Source organism: Macaca nemestrina, chromosome 16 (assembly GCF_043159975.1).
Source record: "Macaca nemestrina isolate mMacNem1 chromosome 16, mMacNem.hap1, whole genome shotgun sequence".
Classification (NCBI taxonomy): Eukaryota; Metazoa; Chordata; class Mammalia; order Primates; family Cercopithecidae; genus Macaca; species Macaca nemestrina.
The window spans coordinates 44,799,472-44,824,463 of NC_092140.1; the positions used below are offsets into that span (position 1 = coordinate 44,799,472).

Consider the following 24,992-nt stretch of genomic DNA (forward strand, 5'->3'; position numbering starts at 1 on the left):
GAAAGTTCCGGGATTACAGGCATGAGCCACTACGCCCGATCATTATTACATATTTGTCCAATCCCATAGAACGTGCAACACCAACAGTGAACTCTAACGTAAATTATGGATCTTCATTGACAAAGACGTACCAACCTGGGTTCATCAATTGTGGAAAATTTGCCACTCTGCCAGAGAATATTGATAATTGGGAGACTATGCAAATTTGGGGGGAGTGGGTATACGAAAAATCTCTGTAACTTCCTCTCAATTTTTCTGTAAACTTAAAACTGCTGTAAAATAATTTATTAAAAATAAATTGAAAAAGAAAAGAAACATTGGCTTAATAAAAGCTCAGAAAAGAGAATGTTTTAAGAATACGTGTATGAAATATGATATCAAATATTATGGCAGTATTAAGCAGCATGAGCCTGAGAAATGTCCACTGGATAAACACACAAGATAATAGGTGATACTGGCAAGAGCTCTTTGGGGAGAATCGTGTAGTGGTTGGTAGAGTGATGTGGAGAGAACAAGTAAGGATACAAGAACATATAAAAATAGTAGTGGTAGACAGATTGAAGCAAAGAGAATGAATGAGGATATAAGACAATATAAAAATAATGGCAAGTGATTCAAGAAATTACATTGTGAGAAGGAACAGAGAAATGTGGCAGCACATTAAGAAAATATTAGATTCATTGAAGCTTCTCTCTCTCTTCTCTTTGGCTCTTACTATACGCATGCAAGCACATATGTGTGCATGGATGTGAGTGTGTATTTGTGTTTTTGTGTTTAATGGGAAATATTTGATGTTTTAAGAAGCAAAGGTGGGTTGAAATGGGCACACATGGCCTTTTGGAACACTTGTATACTAACTTCCACCTTTAATTGAATGCATAAGGAAGAGCTATAAAATGCAGCATTTTGATATCAATAATAAAGACAATATGAACAGTAATTATTATAGAGGGCTGCCTACATCTGGTCACAGACAAAATGGCCTTACACATAGTAACTCGTTTAATATCTGCAATAAATCTTAAAGTCAGTGATACTAAGCTTATTATGCTGAGGAGGAAACTTAGGTGCAGAGCAGACATATAACCTTCCTATAGTCACTGGTGGAATAGGTGGTCTAGCTAATACTTTGTTCCAGACTGCAGGACCCCAGAGTCTGTGTCCTTAAATACCACAATATGCTGCCTCTGTCAGAATATTTTGTGAAACTATAGGGTACTAGTGCAATTTTGTGACATACACAGATTGTGTAGTAGTTTAAATCAGGGCTTTAGGATATTCATTGCCCAAATAATGTACATTGTCCCTATTAAGCAATTTCTCATCACCCACTCCTCTCTAGAGATTTTAAGGCACACTTATTATTACTCACATGTCTTAGAATTCACTTTGGGAGGTGCTGACAATGATCAATAAGTCATAAAGAAGAAGACCCATGTCCTGGAGAATGGCTTAAGGTAGATAGCTAAGGGGAAGAATGCAGGTGATAGAAAAGAAATTAGTGCAGAAGATGTTACAAAAGTTAAAAAAAATAATGGGGAAGGGCAGGGCTTGTAGAGATAAAGTTGTCATAAGAACAATCAATGAAAGGGTATATAATAGTATGATAGAAATCTTATTTTCTTTTTTTAGTGGAATTCTATATTCTATTTTAGCAGTTCACAAACAATGACTTAGTTTTATATTTCCATATTTTCTTCCGCATATGTATTAGTTTGTTTGCATTGTTATAAATAAATTCCTGAGACTAGGTAATTTATTTAAAAAAAAAAAAAGGTTTATTTTGTCTTTTGGCTCTATAGGCTGTATATGAAGTGTGGTGCTAGTATTTTCTTCTGGTGGGAGTCTCAGGAAGCTTACAATCATGATAGAAGCTGACCAGGAAGCAGGTGCATCACGTGGTAAGAGAGGGGGCAAAGAGCAAAAAGGAAGTTCCAGGATCTTTGAGACAACCAGATCTCACGTGAATTCATAGAGTGAGAATTCATTCATTATTACCAAGATGGAACAAAGCCATTCATGAGGGACGTGCCCCCATGATGTAACCAACCCCCCATCAAGCCCAACCTCTAACACTGGGGATTAGATATCAACACAAGATTTCAAAGGAACAAACATCCAAACTGTAGCTAGGTTACCTTGGTTTGAAAAGTCAATTATGTATTCTAAGTGCCTAGTTATCATGAACTTAGACTCTGAAATAATGTGATATTTGTAGGAAATAAGATATTTCTTCATGATCTAGAAATTCTAATTTTATAGTAAATTCATTTGATTAAAATAATTGTGTGCTAGCCCTTAGCTCTTAGGCGTGCAGGCTATAGGAAGTTTTAGTTTAAATTGAGTTTAAATCTCTTTTTCCACATGAAACACATGTAAAACTCACTTCTTTAAAGAAAGTGGTCATTCAGAATGGGATGAACACTGAATCTTTGTGTAGCACTAGACTTGATATATATCAAAAGATATGTTCTCAAATCAGAGGGTATTTTGTAAATTGCAGTAACATTTTCCATAATCTGACTAATGTAAAACTCTGTGCAATGGTTCTTATTCAAAGGATACAAATACGAAGATAACTTTTATTTATTTTTTTATTGAAAGAAATATTTCAAGTCCTTGCTTCAAACCCATTGAAAATAATTATCTGGTAGTTTGTCTAGGGATGTTTATAATATCAAAATATTTCCAGGTAAACTATGCACTCTCTTCTCCTTATTAAAAGATACTGCTAAGTAACACAAAGTAAAATGAACTTACTTGTAGGCCAGATACCTTGTCTAACCTCCAGCCCAACTGAATAACCCCTTTTTAATATTCTTGACAGACATCATATTACCTCTCATATAATTTTGTAGTTTTCTTATAGAACTAGTTATATATATCAATAGTTCAAATTTATAAAATTATTAGAGTTTATAAATGCTATATAGATGTAGTCAATCTATTCAACAATCCTGTGAAATGAGAAATTCATGGAAATTACCTCAATTTTTCAATTAATAAAATTAGTGGTATGGAGATTTATTGATTTTTTACCACATTAGGAAATATCAAGTGTCAGAGCTGGGATAAAATTCAAGCCTAAAGATATTACCATTACACCATATGACATTCCTGTGCATGAGGTGATCATAGAACAGTATTTCTCTCACCAACTTCAAGTCTTTGTACAACTCTGCTTTTCTTGGATCCATCAGCATTTCTCTCTTCACCAGTTTTCTGACTCTTATGCAGTCTAATTTTATTTATTCAATTCTTAACAGAAATGTGATTTTCTTGAATATTGACCCAAGGAGTTTAGGTGACCTTCTTATATAATACCTTTTGCTCTCCTGTCATGAAACTTACTAAAGTTGCTTGAATTATGGTTAGTGTAATGACCCCTCATCTTTCAACACTAACATCTCTTAATCTACATTGACCATGTCTTACTTTCTCACTGTAAACTTTCTATCTTTTACACTCAGCTAATTCCGTGTAAGAAATTCAACAGCAAATGGCTATCTGTTGAATTAGTCAATGAATAAAAGGAGGACATTTTTATTTTTTAGTAAATTTTTATAATAATTCAAGATAGTACTCCCCATCTCTCCAATTCCTTAAAGTAAACGCTTTTAAATTTGTTTGATTTTTAGCCAGATTTTAAAAACAAATGCATGATACCGAGTTGACTAGTTAGATCCTGTGGGCTTTCTTTTTAACCTGAAGGGCTCAGAACTGATTTTGCTATAGTTCATTTTATCTCAGTAGGGCTGACAACTACCTTACTACTGCTTCTTTACTTCTCCACTTTAATATGGACACTTAAATTGTATTAATTCTAAGTCAAAATTTCCTTTCTGACAGCCCTGTCATCACACTAACTTATTTTCCACTTGTAGTCAACTGAAACTCCAGGTCTTTTTCACTTAAACTGTCGGATATTCACAACTCACCTGTCTTGTATTTCTGCATTTGGTTTCTGAATCTAAGTAAATCAATAAATTAGATAATGAATTATTCAATATTGCCAGTGGCTCATATTGCTTGTCTTGTTTTCTACTCTAAAAACATCTGGTGATATTTGTTGGTGAATTTTGAATATGGTTTACCTTCACATTTTTTTTTTTTTCTATTGCTGCTGCAGTCATAAAAGATAGAATGTGTACTGAGGTACCAAATGCTTCACTTCTACTTTCGCTTTGCCAGAGACTGGAAATATGGACACTTCCCTTTCTAAACTGTTCACTCATCCCAGAACCCTCCTGTTTCCATTTGAAGCTTTCAATAGCTTCCATAGCTATGACTGCCTTTTTTTTTTTTTATTTTTTTTATTTTAGACAGAGTTGCTCTGTCACCCAGGTTGGAGTGCAGTGGTGCAATCTCGGCTCACTGTAACCTCTACCTCCTGGGTTCAAGCGATTCTCCTGCTTCAGCTGCCCAAGTAGTTGGGATTATAAGTGCCCGCCACCACACCCAGCTAATTTTGTGTTTTTAGTAAAGACAAGGTTTCACCATGTTGGCCAGGCTGGTCTCAAACTCCTGGCTTCATGTGATCCGCTTGCCTTGGCCTCCCAAAGTACTGGGATTACAGGCGTGAGCCACTGTGCCTAGCCTCTGACTGCCTTTAATGAGAGGCAAATTCATGAGAATTCTAAAACTGTTATTCTTACAATTTATACATGATTTTTAAACTGTTTTTATTAAAGGATTTTTTACTTCTAAATAAATGCTTATTAGTACTTGAATTATAACATAAAAATTTTTGTTCAACATAACATGTTTTCCTTTTTTTTTTTTTTTTTTTTTTTTTTTGAGACGGAGTCTCGCTCTGTCACCCAGGCTGGAGTGCAGTGGCCGGATCTCAGCTCACTGCAAGCTCCGCCTCCCGGGTTCACGCCATTCTCCTGCCTCAGCCTCCCGAGTAGCTGGGACTACAGGCGCCCGCCACCTCGCCCAGCTAAGTTTTTGTATTTTTAGTAGAGACGGGGTTTCACTGTGTTAGCCAGGATGGTCTCGATCTCCTGACCTCGTGATCCGCCCGTCTCGGCCTCCCAAAGTGCTGGGATTACAGGCTTGAGCCACCGCGCCCGGCCCATAACATGTTTTAATGCTAGATATCATACTTATGTAATAGATAATATCACCTAAAAATAAATATGTGTATAGTAAACTTTAATTATTTTTCAGGATTAGTGTTGATTGCTATGTGAGTGTAATATATTCCTGTTATAATTTAGTATTTAAGTCCCTTTGTATGAAATTTTTAAAAAACGGCAAAGAACCAGCCAGTAAATAATAGTCATTGCTCTTTCTCTAGCTCACTACTGATATAGAAAACAAACAAACAGACAAAATTTAAAAGCTTAGTTTCTTCAAAAATTCTTATAATGTGGAGTGGATAGAATATTTAGTGATTTAACTAGGGGGTTCTTGATGGGGATTTTCACTTCAAATTAATGCCTTCACTATATTTCTACAATTTCTATGAATGTCTCTCTAACTCTCTCTTTTCTCTCTGTATCAATATGTTTATTTATGTCTATGCCTATATATGTATCTCTGAAAAAGTAGGACAAATTTGTGTCTGATTATAAAACAGTATATGTATCACAGTTGCAAGATGCACATTTGACTTTAATGAAGAAGAAAAATAGCAGTATCAACCATTCATTGAGAAATACAAATGGGCTACATAATCACAAGACTCATCAAACTACCAGGAGAATACAGGGACGTGAATCTTCTGGGAAGGACTTCTTTATAATGAAATTATGTCTCTTGTTTTGTTTGTTTGTTTATTTTTGAGACAGGGTCTTGCTATGTTGCCCATGCCAGAGTGCAGTGGCACAATCAAGGTTCACTGCAGTCTCTGTCTCCCAGACTCAAGTGATCCTCCCACCTCAGCCTCCAGAGCAGCAGGGACTACAGGTGCGTGCCACCATGCTGGCTAATAATTATTTATTTATTTGTTTTAGTGTAGACAAAGTCTTACTATATTGCTCAGGCTGGTCTCTAACTCCCAAGCTAAGGCAATCTTCCTGTCTTGGCCACTCTGAACCCAGTTTGTTTGCTTTATATGTCTTTATAATCTTAGCAGCCTCTTAATTATGGAAACACAGTGAGAAAGACAGAAGTAACTTCAGTACTAAGTATACGTCTGAATATTGCATGATACTGAGGAGTATTTTGTACTGCTTGCGTTAAGTAATACTAAGTATTTTCGTGTTTCCTAAACACAAAGTTGATGATTTCTCAGTTTAGGAAAATCCGCAGCAAACGCATTCTCCCTATTAGATCTGAATACAGTAATTACAAATCACGTCCTCATAGAGATGAAGGGAGGGCTGTGCCTGGCTATCTGGCTCTTCTCATTACTTCTCTCACTTTTCTCTTTCCCAACTCTAATCTTGTCCATTAACTCTCTGATATGGGGAGTAGGCAGCTCCAAAGTGGCTTTCTTTTTGTCCAGAACTCCCATTGTCCATATTTTTAATTTCTCAATGTTTGCGTCCCTGTATTTCACCTAAATACTCACACTACCAGTGAATATCCTAATAAAAAGAGGTATTATTGTAACATTTTTTTGTTGGAAGAGAGGTCAACATTGCACAGTGGGAAGTACTTTAGAATATGTCTAATATGTATTAAAACAGCACTTTCATGACTTTCTTATTTTGTAACCATAGAGGAATATCTTAATATTATTGGCCCTTATTTTCTTTATTTTCTAAAACGAATAGGAACTAATTAGCTTGTTAGTTAAAATTAAATATACTTGTTACATAATTAACATTAAGAATATGTAAGTTAACCTTAATATCACATCCCCAGGCAGTTTTAAACGAAGCTAATGAACCCTTTGATCTGCACGACCATCTTGTATACTGGCCTTTCTGAGGTAGTATTGTAGCAATGTATGCATATAGTTATCTGCCTCCATAAAACTGAAAATGGTTTTTCCTAACAATTAGTTGAGATTGTTATCTCTTTCCAGTTGAAATTTTCCTCTCTTAGAATTTCCCTAATGCTTATTGACAATAGAATGGGATTGGAAATTTTGCAGATCTGACTAAGGATGAGTTTTGTTGGGGATATACTTAGTTTACATTTAGTAAATTTTTTTATATTTAAATGGTATGCAGATGCATTTTAATTAAACTAGGTTATTGATGGTGTCTGATATGTAAATGGCTTCAATAAATACTTCTCTTCCCAAAGTATTAAATCACTTTACAGTGTGATAAGAGGGTACAGACTTAGTGATCAGATATCATTCTAAATGTGTTATTCTCCTCCATTACTCTAGCAGTAATGGAGGAGAAAAAAAAGTTTGAAATACATAAAGCCAGAAAGCAATCTAAAAAATTATTCCAAACATCAACCTGAAATTCTCTATAAAATAATTTGCTTTGTAAAACAATACTAGCTGGAGCATCCAGGAGAAGAGTCAAAATAAGAAAACAAAAACATAATTCATGAAAGAGGTAGAATATATTAGTATCTTTTTCACTCCTCTGCAATATGCACACAGAAACACATACTACATATGCATGGGTGTGCGTGTGTATGGGCACGTATTGTCAGACTGTTGAAAATCAGTTTTCATTGATTTCCATTGAAAAGAAAAGTTCTTCCTTTTTAGGAGAAACTAATGTCTTTCCTTTTTTAATTGGAATTTTTCAAAATTGAATTTACTAGAATGACAGTTTATATTTTAACTACCCAGAATATACTAGAGAAAAAGCAAGCTTCTATGTCCGTGAAGTCGTCTTGAGCATCATGAATCATCACATTATTTCTTCAATTACTTGAAGTATGTTTAATTTATTAGGAAACTGCCAAAATGCCTTTCAACATGGCAGTACCAGTTTGCATTCCTACTGGTGATGAATGAAGTTTCTATTGTTCGTTATCCTCATCAACATGAGTTATTGTCAGCATGTTGGATTTTGGTCATTCTAATGAATGTGTAGTTGTACCTCTGTGAAGTTTTATCTAGTTATTTTAACCCACAATTTCCTTTCCTTTCCATTAATTCTTCAAACGAAGTCACATACTGCAGTTCTATGGGCTGAATCAACTTACAAGATTTTTTTGTGTGTGAGTGGGGACACATTGTTTAAAATATTTTAGTTTGAATTTCTTTCAACGAAATGAACTCTCAAGTTCAACACCATTCTCACCACTACTTACTGTTTTTTAATCACCTCAGTTTCCTAATTTCATTCATCTGCTGTGTCCTTAAATGTGAATTTAAAACCACTGCAATTCACTCGGGCTTTAATGCAGTGGGTATTGTTAGTTACTGTCTTAGAGTTCTCCAGAAAAACAGAACCAATAGGATGTATCTTCATGGAGAAAGACATTTATTTTAAGGAACTGACTCATAGTTGTGGGAAAAATTTAAGATGCAGATCATTAGAAAATTCTGGTAGAAGTTGGCCGGGCCAATGGCTCACGCCTGTAATCCCAACACCTTGGGAGGCCGAGGCGGGTGGATCACCAGATCAAGAGATCCAGACCATCTTGGTCAGCATGGTGAAACCCCGTGTCTACTAAAAGTACAAAAATTAGCTGGGCGTGGTGTCACCTGCCTATAGTCCCAGCTACTCAGGAGGCTGAGGCAGGAGACTCGCTTCAACCAGGCAGTCACAGGTTGCAGTGAGCCCAGATGGCGCCACTGCACTCCAGCCTGGGGACAGAGCGAGATTCTCTTTCTCAAAAAAAAAAAAAAAAAAGAAAAAAAGAAAGAAAAAGAAAAAGAAAAAAAGGCTCGGCGCAGTGGCTCACACCTGTAATCCCAGCACTCTGGGAGGCTGAGGCAGGCAGATCATGAGGTCAGGAGATTGAGACCATCCTGGCTAACACACTGAAACCCCATCTCCGCTAAAAATACAAAAAAATAAATAAATAAATAAATAAAAAATAAAATAAAATAAAAAATTATCCGGGCGTGGTGGTGGGCCCCTGTAGTCCTAGCTACTTGGGAGGCTGAGGCAGGAGAATGGCATGAACCTAGGAGGCAGAGCTCGCAGTGAGCAAAGATCGCACCAGTGCACTCCAGCCTGAGCAACAGAGCGAGAGTCTGAAAAAGAAAGAGGAAGGAAGGAAGGAAGGAAGGAAGGAAGGAAGGAAGGAAGGAAGGAAGGAAGGAAGGAAGGAAGGAAGGAAGGAGGGAAGGAGGGACGGAGGGAGGGACGGAGGGAGGGAGGGAAGGAAGGAAGGAAGGAAGGAAGGAAGGAAGGAAGGAAGGAAGGAAGGAAGGAAGGAAGGAAGGAAGGCAGGCAGGCAGGCAGGCAGGCAGGCAGGAAGGAGTCTTAAGTTGAAGGCATTCTAGAGGCAGAGTTTTTTAAATGTAAGTAATATTTTATACTGATAGTCTAAATTGTTTAACAGAATACTGATAGTCTAAATTGTTTAACAGATAACCCTTACCAAAATGCTAGGGGATCATTAATAAATGCAATTATATAATACTGTCTTCTAAGAAAAATGATTACATATGCTATATGTAAAATTATACTTATTTAGATTCTTAAACCATCTGGCAATGGTACATATTAAAATAGTTTTCCATACAATTAATTTAAATGGAGAGAAGAAAAAAATTCAAATTAAGAAATGATTTTAGGCATCTTTTCAAAATCAAAGTATATAAAATATTAATAGCTTATTATTTAATACCATATTTCATTTTTTCTTGTCTTTATATTTGTCTCTAAAATATTCAGACATCATGTTAGTATAACTAATAGTTAAAATCCTGATAAACTCAATAAACAAATCTCTCTAAACCATTGTTAACCAGTTAGTAAATAGTCTTAGCAGATGATTTATTAGTTGAGCAAGGAATACCCAGCCAAGCAAATACATATCAATATTCTATTCTATGGCTTACTTTTCAATGGTTAGCTCATTAACATTATATATATATATATATATGGGCTGGGTGTGGTGGCTCATGCCTGTAATCCTAGCCCTTTGAGAGGCTGAGGCGGGTGGATCACCTGAGGTCGAGAGTTCAAGACCAGCCTGATCAACATGGAGAAATTCTGTCTCTACTAAAATACAAAAAATTAGCCAGGCATGGTGGTGCATGCCTATAATCCCAGCTATTCGGGAGGCTGAGGTAGGAGAATCGCTTGAACCTGAGAGGCAGGGGTTGAGGTGAGTAGAGATCGCAGTTGTACTCCAGCCTGGGCCAAAAGAGTGAAACTCTATCTCAATAAACAAACAAAAGATACATGTATCTTGCATAAACTTGTTCAGAAGTGCATATGATTTTTCTGAGAATTGGATTACATATAAACTATTGTTTATTACTGAATATTTTAGTCATCTTCATGTTTCTTTAGAGCAATATAACAAAAAATTCCATATCCATATAATATGCAGCCAAATGCTTTTACATATGCATTTTATTATATAATTATGCAAGTTATGTCATTATACATGTTAAATACAGAAAATTAAAAATAATCACAAAATAAAAATACTTGGAAAAGCAATTGTTTGTGACTTGAAGTTTCCAATTAACTTCGACACATACCGGCAAATGACTTCCTGTTTTTTTTACTGTGTTTCTGGTATTTTACTCCTAAAATAGTTACATAAAATTCTACTGATTCTTATTTTTCTAATTATAAATCTATTCAACCTTTTTGTCTATGTTACTCATATATTCTTTTCTCAGGTAACATCCTAATACCTCTCAGCCATTTGATTAAATCGCCTCAGCTCACTTGTATGCTATTATAGTTGCAGTAGTTTAATGTACTGATTTCTGAAATCTTGTTTGTTGAACCCATTTTGTTTCTCCCCAATCCACAGAATATTAAGCCAGAAAAAGAAATGTTAGCTTGATCTTGATCAACTTAATCTAGAATTTATCACTTTTATTCAAAATGGTTTTACATGTACATAGTGTTGTCAACATATTTATGATCATAAGAAATATAAATTTCAACAATTCCTAATTGCATATTCTATAAAAAGAACCTCATTATCTGTTATAATTTTATACTTCATTAAAGCTTTTTTTTGTGTGTATTATACTCTTTCTCATCATCAAAGAGTATCTGAAGCTCATTAACTATCTTGAAATGACAAATTACTTTCTTTCTTTGACTACAAGTTTCTCTCCTTTTTATCAGTAAGTGTTTTCCTTTCAAGATTACACTTAATCTTTTTTACCCTTTAAATGATTTACTTCTTAAGTAACATGAACAACTTTATAATTAAATGCTTTGACAAGAAAAAAGCTGATCTGTTTTGCTGAAGAGGATATAGATTGGCCCACTATATAAAAAGTTTAAAAAGTTTTTATCCCTAACAGTACAGAAATGGAAATATAAGGAATATTATGAATACAAAAACAATCTTTAAGCTTAATACAAATGCTTTTAAGGATTCTAAATTTTAATGGATTTGAGAATTTCGTATTTATTTATTTTATTATGGTTAAATCACATAGCTGAACTCTCTTCCACTAATAACTGTGAAGAATATTACCATACCTAAGTCATTTAAATATGGGAAAAACAGTTCTGCTGTAGTGTCAGTAAGTGATAATTAGTCTTCCTGTTCACAGAATTTTGCGTTATACACTTTCAAGGTTGAATTTTGTGTTGATCTCAATAGCAATGTAAACGACTAAATATACCAGATTTCACAGAGCAGATATCACATATGGGATGGCTGCCAAGTGAAAACCACTTAGGTTCCAAGCTCCATGATGAGCTGTGGGATATAGACCTGTCACTGATGAGCAACTCAATCTCTTCCATATTTGTAAATAAAAATAAGGGCACAGATATAATTCATGACAGTGGGAAATTAATTTCATTTTGTATTGGCGGAGCGTTGCTTTTACAAACTTACTTTTACTTTTTAATCACGTCAGTCTCTATTTTACTGCTTGTGAAGAGTGCAATTAATGCAGATTTTACTGAAAGACATACTTATTAATAAGCAGTTAAATCGCCTTCAGGAATACTCAAATGACTTTTTTAAAGTATAATGTTTAAAATTATATGCCTCTAAAATCTATATAATTATACATTATGTAATTTAAGATAGTTTTAGCATTTTGTGTATACACAGACACATACAATTCTGCCAGTGTATAGCATAAAAATTGATTATTTTACTTTCAAATAATGCACTCTTTATAAATGAATATGATATTAAAATATACCTACTTTTTTCTAGTTTTGATGAAATAATTTAATCTAGATTTAAGTTCATTTTGCAAAATTGATGTAAGATAAGGCATGATATACCAACAAACTCAGAAAAAGAAATTTTTACAGCAACTGCTTTTACAAACTTCTGGGAATTTCTTAATGACTGAAATTTTATGAGACAGCAAATCTAAAGTGTTTAAGTATCAGAAAATTTTATTTATTTATTTATTTATTTATTTATTTATTTATTTATTTATTTTGAGACGGAGTCTTGCTCTGTGCCCCAGGCTGGAGTGCAGTGGCGCGATCTCGGCTCACTGCAAGCAAGCTCCGCCCCCCCCGGGTTCACGCCATTCTCCTGCCTCAGCCTCCCGAGTAGCTGGGACTACAGGCGCCTGCCACCTCGCCCGGCTAAGTATCAGAAAATTTTAATTCAGCAAATTAAATATATTTTGTTATACAGGTCACCAGAAATTTTTAAATCTGCCCCCCAGGTGAACAGAATTAGATTGATTTTCTTTTTTTTTTTTTTTTTTTTTTTTTTTTTTTAAGAGGGCGTCTCGCTCTGTCGCTCAGGCTGGGGTGCAGTGGCCGGATCTCAGCTCACTGCAAGCTCCGCCTCCCGGGTTTACGCCATTCTCCTGCCTCAGCCTCCCGACTAGCTGGGACTACAGGCGCCCGCCACATCGCCCGGCTAGTTTTTTTGTATTTTTTAGTAGAGATGGGGTTTCACCATGTTAGCCAGGATGGTCTGGATTTCCTGACCTCGTGATCCGCCCGTTTCGGCCTCCCAAAGTGCTGGGATTACAGGCTTGAGCCACCACTCCCGGCAGATTGATTTTCATGCTTATGTAATACATGGAAGTTCAGTCTGTGTATGGCTGTATGCACGTAAGTAGGTAGGTAGTATGCATGCATTTTTATTATATAATAAGCAACCATAAAATCAACACAAACTCAAAGCTAGAAATGTGTCAATATCTACTTCTAGCTATTCTTTTCATCTACTTTTGATTGTTATTCTACCTCCCTGCTTATAACTAGATAGTCCATATCTTGAGCTTTTTATACCTAGAGATACTTCATATCTTGATTTTTTTTTTGTTTTCATTGTTTCTTTTCATATTGTAAAAAGTGTTGTTACATATACGCTTATGTCTGTACAATTCTTGTTTAGATCTTGTTTCTGGATATTGTATACAAAGTCATCTCCCGGGACTTGCTTATTTCATCTCAATTATAATTAGTTTACTGTTAACTTATATCCATATTGTATCTATGAAGCTGTGGTCCATTCATGCCCATATTTAATATTACATTGTATAAATATGTCCCAATTTATCTTTGGTTTTCTGACTTTTATCTATTAAAAACATTGATATAATCAGCATTATTATTTTCTTTTTCTTTCAAATATTTTATGGCCATATGTTTAGTCCTTCATAAATAAACATATTGTTAGATTTTTAAAAATCTCATGTGATAATTTCTTTCTCTTCGCTAGTATGTTTATTGAATTGAAATGTATGTATGTATATATGTATGTATGTGTTCTCCAATGTTGTAACTTGTTAATAAATTTGACTCCGTTTAACTACATATTTGTTTCTGGTTGGCTTTGGTTGGAGTGCATGCACATTATCATCAACTAAGTTTAAAAGAGGTGGTTTGCTTTCTCTGAACACATTGATCTCTCCCTAGACATGCTATTAAATTATAAGGTTTCTTATAATCAAAAAGATCTTATAACAGAGAAAACACAGCATTTCTGGTTATTTGCTATGACTTGCATAATAACAATGTATTTTTGGTTTTACCTTGATCAGTTTTCATATCTTTATTTGTCCCAGATGTTTTAACTTTTTTATGAGAGCAAGTTTCCAATAAAACTTGAAAATATTTTATGGATCCAACATTTTCCTGACCTTTCTAGGCCTCAAACCAGGTAGATCCATATTTAAATGTCAATATTTGATGTATTTCTCAGTTTACATACATTTTTCTCCCAGTTGGAATGATGGCATGCTGTAGAATGAAATCTCTATTTTAGAACATGGAATTACATGAAAGTGTTCAACTTGGAGGTAAAAGACAGGAGCAGAACATATCTTAAACATTGAATATCTGTACCTACAATTTAGGCTGGTATAATTCCATGTATTTTAGAATACATGCTGGGTTATTTTCAGGCAATATGAACTCAGTGTCTTCCTCTTTACCTTATGAGTACAAGCATTTGTTCAAGGGCTACTACTTCATTCACTTTATTATATATCATTTTAGTCCATAAATTCCAAGATGCAGAGACACCAGCAACAAAATATTTATGTGCTTCACATATTATTTTAAATACACAGTCTGTTCCTTTTCTAATATCAAGAGCAGCATTAATCTGCCTAGCACAAAAACACTTAAAATGTGGTTAAGTAAATATTATATATCATCTAACTGACAAAAATAATAATAAGCCAATTACTTAGCATTTACTTTGTGTTTTTATTTTTATTTAAAGCTAAGTTCTTTTAAAGGACATTTATGCAAACCTCAGAATAGCCCTGTGGTCTTAATGTTAATATTAACCCTTTTCACTGATGAAGACATTTAGTCTTACATAGTAAATTACTTATTCAAGGTCATCCATGAGTAACCTATTTATTTAAAGATTTAGTCCAATTAATGTCAAAATTTAATCTCTCTATATATTCAAAACTTATTGCATCTTTCTCTCATCTCAAATATGATTTCTCACCACTCATTCTGTAGACCAGCAATGGTGGTTCCAGCTTGTAGTTTGATGTTCTCCCTGTTCCAATTCCTTTATCTCTTGATCTTTTGCCCCCTTCCTTTTGCCTCCTCTGATCTCAGGGCAAGAGATGAGTGATATAAAATATTGAAAATATAGAAATACAGTAATGAAGCAAACTTATACTAACTGTTTATTTAGTTTTATTTGTAGCTTTCTCTTTTCTCTCATGAGAGGCTACAATAACTGTCATTGGTCATGATTAACACAAATTTATCTAAAATTTCATAGGTTTTATTTAGCTCTGTTGGAAAGTTAATTGCCATGATATTTCTGGACATCTTGCATCAGCTTTTGTGCTGGACTAACTTTTCGAGAATGTTTGCATAGCAAACAGTTTTGGAAATAAGCATAGTATCTTCCTGCCTGTCAAAGAGCAAGTTTGTTTACTGTCCTTTAAATTTGTTTAAATTTGTTGAAGGATAATAAAGATAATGTCTCCCTCCAGGGTAATATTTGGGCAAGCTTGCTAGATGCCGCCTTTAAAATATTGAAGTTTCCTAAACTTGGGGTTTCTCAGCTGTGACCCAAATCTACCATGTGTCTTTCATATAACTGAGTCTGCTCCTGTATTTCTCCCATAGGTGATAGGGGAAAGAGTCACTACTGATGTAAACATTGAGCTCATTCTCTCTGCTATGCCATGATAAACAAATCCCTTTGTTGCTAACCCAGGAATCTCTTTTATCTGCTTCCATCTATGAAACCAGGGAAGGCTAACTTGTTAGGTTACAGAAAGAGTAAAAGTTCAACACCTTCAAAATTCTTAACAAGGTGCTTCCCCACTGACACATCTCTGGAAGGGTCACTGTTGGGCAGAGTTCTTTAAGAAAACTGCAAGACCTGATCCTTTCCCCAAGTCATTCAGAGCAAAGGAACAGTCAGTTCTATAAAGCTCTGATAAGTTAGGTGTTCTCATTGCTGTTTCTCATCTACCCACCCATAAGGACATTGAACAACCACCTCCAGACTTCTTTGGGCAAAAGCTGGCATTATGTTCTATGACTCAGATCTTCATAAGGGGCATACCAAGTTCTCCCAATAACTATTCCATGCTCTGGTCATGTTGCGGCGCTGGAGAGGAGATGGAGATATTGCAGTTCAGGTGGTATCCAGCTGTTCAGAAATGTGCTAGCATTTGCTTTTTCACTAAGATCTAACCTATTTAATGGTCCTACTTTAAATAACCCGTCAACTATTTGATTGTTACTGACCAATGAGATAAGAAACTTGTGATAATCAGTATATCTCTACACTGCTTCCGTCATTGGAAATATTTTCCTGTGGAAAATTAAAATTTCTTTTTGCAGGTCTCATTAACATGTGTCTCTTATCATCCTCACCTTTGAAATCATGACCAATTCATTAAAATATAAGAATATGTAATAGCCAGTTGAGCTCAGATTCAAAGTCACAGAGAGGTAAAAAGGGCAGAAATCAGCAATTTTGGAGAGGTCTTAAGAGTAATTTATATCTAATCTATCATAACTAAATTAATCCAACATATGATGTCAAGATCTCTAAAACAATGCTTCTCATTATGTTTTCTTAAGCTTTTCCACTCTGTTTGGAGCCAATGCTTTTAAAAATATGATACAAGTTAATTATTTGAAAAAGAAATTTAAAAATACATGAAGTACCATCTCAACATTTTTATCGATAGATTCAACAGACATAAAATTACTGTCACAATGATTACAATATTGTTTGGCATCAATTCCTATGCTAACTTGTGTGGTCAGTAACAAATACTTTATGAGGGAAATGAGTCTGTGGACTGCAATTTGAGTATGAGTCTGCCAAAGCATTTCTGGATGTTAATTAATATTCAGTGACCCACATCATTCCTTATTGTGCAGAATAGTCCAAATATGAAGGTTTTTTTACAAGTCAAGTGACTGATCATTTTAAAATTTTGATTATAATTTGGACCACCCTTAATGCTTTATCCTTCCAATAACAGTGATATTTGTTATTTTAATAATTATTGGTATGTTGCTATTACCTCATATAGTTCACTAATAAAAGGGTATTAATTCACTTATATGTACACTGTGGTTTAATTTCTGTATCTACTGTTGCTAACTTGCTATTTCGTGGTATCATTTCAAATGCTTATACTAATTATTTGCAGAAAAAATAACTCTCTTTAAAAATTCTGTTCATCTGTATATACAACGTTATATTTCTGGATTCAAGAGCACATCTGGTTATTTGTTGTTGTTGTTGTTGAGACAGAGTCTCACTCTGTTGCCAGGCTGGAGTACAGTGGCATGATCTTGGCTCACTGCAGTCTCTTTCTCCCAGGTTCAAGCAATACTCCTACCCCAGCATCCCGAGTAGCTGGGGTAGGAGTATTGCTTGAACCTGGGAGAAAGAGACTACAAGCGTGCGCCATCATGCCCAACTAATTTTTGTATTTTTAGTACAGACCGGGTTTCACCATGTTGTCCAGGATGGTCTCGATCTCCTGACCTCATGATCCACCTTCCTCGGCCTCCCAAAGTGCTGGGATTACAGGCATGAGTCACTGAGTCCAGCTGCCCATCTGTTTTTAAATGTTAATTTACCAACATGCACTGCAGTTTAAAAAGTAGAGATTTATGACTGCTCTTAGTATTCTGTAATAAAGTTTTCTTTCCCAGTAGTCAAAATCTTTTGGGAATTTGCATGATCTTCAGTGTTAACACAACTGGTTGGCACTAATGATTGCTAGTCATTTGATTCTATACTAAAGAACTTACATTTAAGCACAGTACTATCAGAATATTTAAAATGTAATTCATCTTTAATAACATTAATGAGCATTTAAAATCATGTTGCTCTTTTCTACTATTCTTTCTCACCACCATCAAGGATTTTATGGTTATTATTTTTTGCTTTACCCTCTAGTTCTGCAGCTAAGGAGCATTACATTTCATTTCTTTGTCGCATTTGAAATAATAAGGCTATATCAGTAGCACTAAGGAAACTATTCCAGATTTGATTAAATCCTTGCAGAGCGCAGCCAGCTTTCTTTTATATTTGTAGCTACTATCTCTGCCCACTTAATCCTCCTATGCCATCTAATTTCAAAATGTGATTGTCATTTGGAGATCCCTTTTATATATCATTCCTAACGGACCATCAGCTTTTCCATCAAAAAACCAATATGCACAAATGATGATCTCTTTGTAGTCCATGTGGCATATGATTTAGGTAATAACAAATAATCATAATTATTTTTTCTGCTGCTAGAAAGGATATAGTCTAAAATATGAGTTCTCTTAATGATTAAGTGTATGTTTTTAAAATTCATGTTTTTATATCATTTCCAAATAGCATTCCTTAAAATTATACAGTTCAGTCATTCTAACAATATCTCTGCCACTCAACTAATATAGGATGTTAGCTACTTCTTAACACAAGGAACATGAATGTTATGTTGAATCAAGTTTCAATCTAAGTATTTGCATTTAAATTTGAGAATTTGCACATATTTTGGAACTATTTGAATAATTTATTCAATTATTTGCTTGTTAAACCAAGAAGTAAATTTTTGAAGTGCCTCTGGTGAATCCAAGGAAATAATATTGGTATACAGTTAACATTAGAAGGCACATACTAATACAATAGGCAACTGGTTTGTTTATTTGCTTGTTGTTTTGCTTCTGAGCTTTCAGTAACCCTTCCATTTATTTGGAATATTTTAATATATTAGACTGAATAAAGTCCCTTTCTTCAATTGAATGCATTAACCTACTTTTCTGGACCTTGAGTTATTCACTTAAGAACAGCAATGAAAGTATTCATTGCGTCAGTGGCACTGAGAGTCTATTTCCAGTAGAGCCAGCAGCTGCATCCTAAGGGACTGCTGCTCTATGTGCTGGGCTCTATCCTCCACTGCTCAGTCTCCACCAGCTCCTGACAGTTTTCTGATCTTGGTTTTTCAGCAGTCTCATGGACTCTATGACATCTCTGTTAACAGAAAATAAAAATAAAAACAATAACAATTGAAACAATTTTTAAAAATCTCCCTCAAAGATCCTGATAGATGCAATCCAGAAATGGATGGTGGTTCTAATCTAGTAAGTGTACAGAAGACTTCATACTTTCCAGCTCTTTGTTTTTTCATTCTAAGTGTGTGTGATTGGTCTGCAGGTCCGCGTGAGAGTTCCATCTGGCAAGAAGTAGTAGAAACAGGAAGGAACAAAGAAGGGACAAGGTGTCTTAAGGTTCCCAGAAAATCAGAAAATGCTACACTTCTATTCAAACTCCAGAGAAGCGGTCTTTCTGCCTTTGATCAGCGCTTAATTGCATGGCCATCCCTAAAAGCAACAGAGGATGGGTGGTATATGTAGCTTTTATTAAAGGATAATTTGTGTCCTCATTTTGCCTCTCAAATATGCTCGTTTCCTCCTCTTTCTACATATAAATACAGGTACTTTTTACCTAAGTAAGAAAAAGAATAACTTTGTTTAGCTCTTCTCTGCAATGTGCAATGCCCTCCAGCATGTTCAGTTTTTGATTATTGTGGTCAGGTGACTTACAAATAAAAATATTTATTACCTATACCCTCAGACCTTTTAAAATAAAAAGAAAGTAGGAACAAGATGAAAGGAATTAAGGAAAAAACAAGCACACAAAAAACTTCACATTACAGCAAAGGGATACTGCTGAAATCACTCAGAAGTTGCATGTCCCTAGTAGTTATTAATTCATGCTTAGAAAGAATGCAAAAATTTGCTTCACTGGAAGTAGAATATCAGCTCATCTTACAGCTCAATGTACTGTTCATTAGGAAGAATTCTCTTGCCCATTAATCCTCATGGTCATTGACGTTGTTGCTTGAAAATTCTTCCCTTTTATCTTCCATTGCCTCTTCTGAACTGGACATTATGAAATTATGCCTTCCACTTCCACTTCATATGGTATACATTTGTCAGCCTGGTAATATGGTAATTTCTTTTTTTTTTCTTTTTAGATGGAATCTCACTCTGTTGCCCAAGCTGGAGTGTGGTGGCACAATCTTGGCTCACTGCAACCTCTGCCTCCCAGGTTCAAACGATTCTTCTGCCTCAGCCTCCGGAGTAGGTGAGATTACAGGCGCGTGACCGGGCCTGGTTACTGTTTGTATTTTTTAGGAGAGATGTGGTTTCATCATGTCGGCCAGGCTGGAGGGTGATTTCTAGAAGTTGAAAATGTCAGGAGATTTTGATATCTTTGGCAATACAATTTTTTTGAAACAGTAATCTTCTGATTTATTATTTCTGGTCAGTTCCATATGCAGAAAACCACAGTCAAATACTTTGGTCTTTTTAAATTTAAAACTCGAAAGACTGTTTTTTCCCTTCATAATATAGATATTCTCCTTATTCCTCTATCTTAAAATAATGTTGTATAGCTTGAGATCATTTGAAAAAAGATGAATTGGATGTGAAGGCAAGAGTCTTGATCCAGTTTTTACTATCAGGCTATTGGTAATATAAGTTAGAGCCTCAGTGTTAAGACTGCTATTCATGTCTTTGCTTTTGTGAGTAGTGCTGCAGTGAACATATGTGTGGATGTGTTTTTATAACAGAATGATTTATCTTCCTTTGGGTATATAGCCAGTAATGGGATTGCTGGGTCAAATGGTATTTCTGTCTTTATGTCTATGAGGAATAACCACATTTTCTTCCACAATAGTTGAACTAATTTATACTCCCACCAGCAGCTTGTAAGTGTCCCTTTTTTCCCACAACTTCACCAACGTGTTACTTTTTTACTTTATAATAGTCTCCATTCTGACTGATCTGAAATGGTATCTCATTGTGGTTTAGATGTGCATTTTTCTAATGAGGAATAAAACAAAACAAAAACGAAAGACTACCATTCAAACCCCCACTACTCATGACTGCTTCAACTTGAAGCACAGAAGCTCATTCTCTCTCTACTTTATAGAATCTTAGTCAAGCGTGTTATGGGGGGAAAGTGCTTCCCTTAGTAAATTTATGTTCCCTTGTTATCACTGCTTAAAAACTATAGTCACTAACCTGAGTTTATCTCTAAGCATCAAGAAAAAAAAAATGCCACAACTACAGACACACCTTTTCCTATTTCTCCTAATGTTACATTGGGCAGATATAAGTAAGTCATCAATTCCCTAACCTTTGGTATCTGAAATCTCACTGTTTACCTCTTCTCTGATTCAACTCAATGCTATATATTTGGATCATCTTACTTTCAGCATACTTATTGCAGTTACCATATTTTGTATCATTTAAGATTAGATTCAGTCATTTAAAAAATACTAAAATATTATATCCCATTAAAAATTGTGAAAGTATGCAATCTGGTACTGATAGAAATTGCTTCTTTTAAAGTTTGAGAATATTTTTTACCCTCCTTGCAAACCATTTATTTTTATTTCTCCTTTTCCTGGTTAAGTATATTATACTCTCTATTAGTTGTAAAAAAGCATAATGTGTAAATATGTATCTCATACCATTTTATACTATAGTTCAGGTTAACAGGTTAAAATTTATTTTATTTTAAGAAATAAAAATATTAATAATGCAATATACCATCTTTAGGGATTTATAATAACAAAGGTGATTTTCTGTTTTTTGTTTGTTTGTTTTGTTTTGTTTTGAGACGGAGTTTCACTCTTGTTGTCCAGGCTTGAGTGCAATGGTGCGATCTTGGCTCACCGCAATCTCTACCTCCCAGGTTCAAGTGATTTTCCTGCCTCAACCTGCCAAGATAGCTGGTATTGCAGGTACCTGCCACCACACCTGGCTAATTTTGTATTTTTTTAGTAGAGACGGGGTTTCACCATGTTAGTCAGTCTGATCTCAAACTCCTGACCTAAGGAGATCCACCCACCTCAGCCTCCCAAAGTGCTGGGATTACAGGCGTAAGCCACCACGCCTGGCCAACAAAGGTGATTTTCATTTAAATTCTGTATATAAAAATGCATTGACTGGCTCTTTAGAGCATAAGTGTTCATTTCCTGGTAAATTCAGTTTCCAATGATGACAAACAAATGACATGGTATCATATTTTTGTTTTCATTGCCGAATGCTTCTTCTTTGAGCCTAGGAAAACCCATTTGTAACATAGAAACATGGATTTTTGAGCTACTTTGAGTGACTCTGAATTTCAAAGCAAAAATATCTTATGAATTGGTCTGATGTAGAGAAAATTTTTTTTAAAAATTGCATATTGTTGTGGGAATTCAGGGACCCTGAATGGAGGGACTGGCTGGAGCCATGGCAGAGGAACATAAATTGTGAAGATTTCATGGACATTTATCAGTTCCCAAATAATACTTTTATAATTTCTTATGCTTGTCTTTAATCTCTTAATCCTGCTATCTTAGTAAGCTGAGGATGTACATCACCTCAGGACCACTGTGATAATTGTGTTAACTGTACAAATTGATTGCAAAATGTATGTTCAAACAATATGAAATCAGTGCACCTTGAAAAAGAGCAGAATAACAGCAATTTTTAGGGAACAAAGGAAGACAACCATAAGGTCTGACTGCCTGTGGGGTTGGGCAAAAACAGCCATATTTTTCTTCTTACAGAGAGCCTATAAATGGATGTGCAAGTAGGAAACATATTGCTAAATTATTTTCCTAGCAAGAAATATTAATATTAATACCCTGGGAAAGGAATGTGTTCCTGCGGGGAGGTCTATAAATGGTCACTCTGAGAATGTCTGTCTTATGCAGTTGAGATAAGGACTGAGATACTTCCTGGTCTCCTGCAGAACCCTAAGGCTTACTAGGGTGGGGAAAAACTCCACCCTGGTAAATGTGTGGTCAGACCGGTTCTCTGCTCTCGAACCCTGTTGTCTGTTGTTTAAGATGTTTATCAAGACAATATGTGCACCGCTGAACATAAACCCATATCAGTAGTTCTGCTTTTGCCCTTTGTCCTGTTCCCTCAGAAGCATGTGATCTTTGTTAGATCCTTATTAGTGGTTCTGCTTTTTGCCCTTTGAAGCATGTGATATTTGTACCTACTCCCTGTTCTTACACTCCCTCCCCTTTTGAAACCCTTAATAAAAACTTCCTGTTCTGAGACTCAGGCAGGCATCACAGTCCTACCGATATGTGATGTTGCCCTCGACAGCCCAGCTGTAAAATTCCTCTCTTTATACTGTCTCTCTTTATTTCTCAGCTGGCTGATACTTGTGGAAAATAGAAAGAACCTACATTGAAATATTGGGGGCAAGTTCCCCCCAATAACATATTTTATTGATTATTTATTGAACCAGTCATTGAAATCTCCTTTATATCATTGGGATGACATTTTTAATCACAATGTATCAATATTTTGATTACAATATGTTGCTCAGTAAAGTTAGATTTTATTCAAAAGCATAGAGAATATTGCTACAATCATATTTTAAGAAAAACAAAGCAATATTATTAATTCATTACTAAGATTTTGATTATCTTAGTAAATCACATTATCTCTACACCAGGGAATTATTTTAAAGCTGTTACACTCTTCTTCTTTATTATGGCAAGCCTATCAATGCACTTACAATCCTCTCCAACTCCGTAGAACTACCACAAAGACTCTCTCTCTCTCTCTTACACACACACCCTCCCCCCCAACTATACCACCACCACCACCACCACCACACTATGAGGGAATTTTTCATGTGAGCAGTCCAGGTGGCCACAGTCTCACTTTCTGCATGCTGGTGTACAGAAAGACATATTCACACACAGTAAATTTTTTTTTCTTTAATTTCTCCCCAGAGGAATACGTGATGGGAGTTAATGCTTGCATTTGTATTTCATAGCTCATTTTACCACACATTTTTAAGGAATCTTCTGTATCATGTATTTCTTCTCCTTCTTGAATCTCTACATTCAATTTCTTTAATGACTTTTTCTCCTTAGGTTTAAAATGATAGTCTCTCACATCTTTAAATAGTTTTCCCTCAATTCCGAATGTCTAAATTTATCTTAAGCTACTTTTATAACACTTGCTTTCATTTCACTATCTTCAAAATACCCTATGCTCATTATGCTGAATAACATATGTTATATTTTCCTTTATTTTGACCCGTATGTGAGCTATAGTGAATTCACCGAGGACAAGTCATCCCCCTGCTGTATTTTAATATCCAACCTGAACATTTTAAAATTTCAAAAATTGATTGTGGCTTATAGATTGAACAGTCTAAAGAAAACATATGATTAGATTGCTATTTTTTTAATAACATAGCCGAAAACACTTGTGAAAAAATTAATTAATACTTTGTATGAGAGTAGAATTTGAAAGCGAGATGCTCCATGTCACACTCATTCCACTTATATATTGAATGACTGTTAAGCTGCCAGATATCATTTCATGTACTTTGCATGCTCCAGTTATTAACAAGAAAAAAACAAAAATTTTAAAACTCCTAGAATTAAAGAACAAATATTTTATAAACTCACTGTAATCTATAATAAAAAAAAGTAAAATATAAGTATCTTAGAAGATTATAAGTGCAAATGATAGAGAAAAGAGACAGAATAGAACCCTGACATGGTGACATTTGAGAAAACATCTGTAGGAAGTTCAGGAGGTGCCATGTCTGTATGTTGGGAACACTGTTCCAGGCAAGGGCATTACCATTGCAATAGCCCTGAGGCCTGAGCACAACCATTTATTTTGAGGAACAGAAAGGTTGCTAGTTTGTATCAAGCAGAGTGAAGAACAGTCATGACAGATGAGGTTATGAAGAAATAAGTGGTTTGTAGGATCTAATTGGGAATTGTCCATCTCCCAGGGGCTCCAAAATGAAATGAAAGTGTATTGTCATATAAGTACCGCGCGCTAACCGATAGAGGGAAATTTATAGCACTAAATGCCCACAAGAGAAAGCAGGAAAGATCTAAAATTGACACTCTAACATCGCAATTAAAAGAACTAGAGAAGCACGAGCAAACACATTCGAAAGCTAGCAGAAGGCAAGAAATAACTAAGATCAGAGCAGAACTGAAGGAGATAGAGACACAAAAAATCCTCCAAAAAATCAATGAATCC

At 35.1% G+C, this 24,992-nt stretch overlaps 1 long non-coding RNA gene across 2 annotated transcripts in view; it reads left to right on the forward strand.

The window, feature by feature from the left end:
• LOC139359218 (uncharacterized) overlaps window positions 1–19,335 on the forward strand; it is an 89,539-nt gene extending 70,204 nt beyond the window's left edge. Inside the window, exons 4-5 of one of the 2 annotated variants that reach the window (XR_011615132.1) lie at window positions 5,796–5,913; window positions 19,114–19,335. This is a non-coding gene — a long non-coding RNA (uncharacterized lncRNA). The remainder of the gene's footprint in view (window positions 1–5,795; window positions 5,914–19,113) is intronic. The other variant, XR_011615133.1, reaches the window with a different exon arrangement.
• Window positions 19,336–24,992: the final 5,657 nt, after the last annotated feature.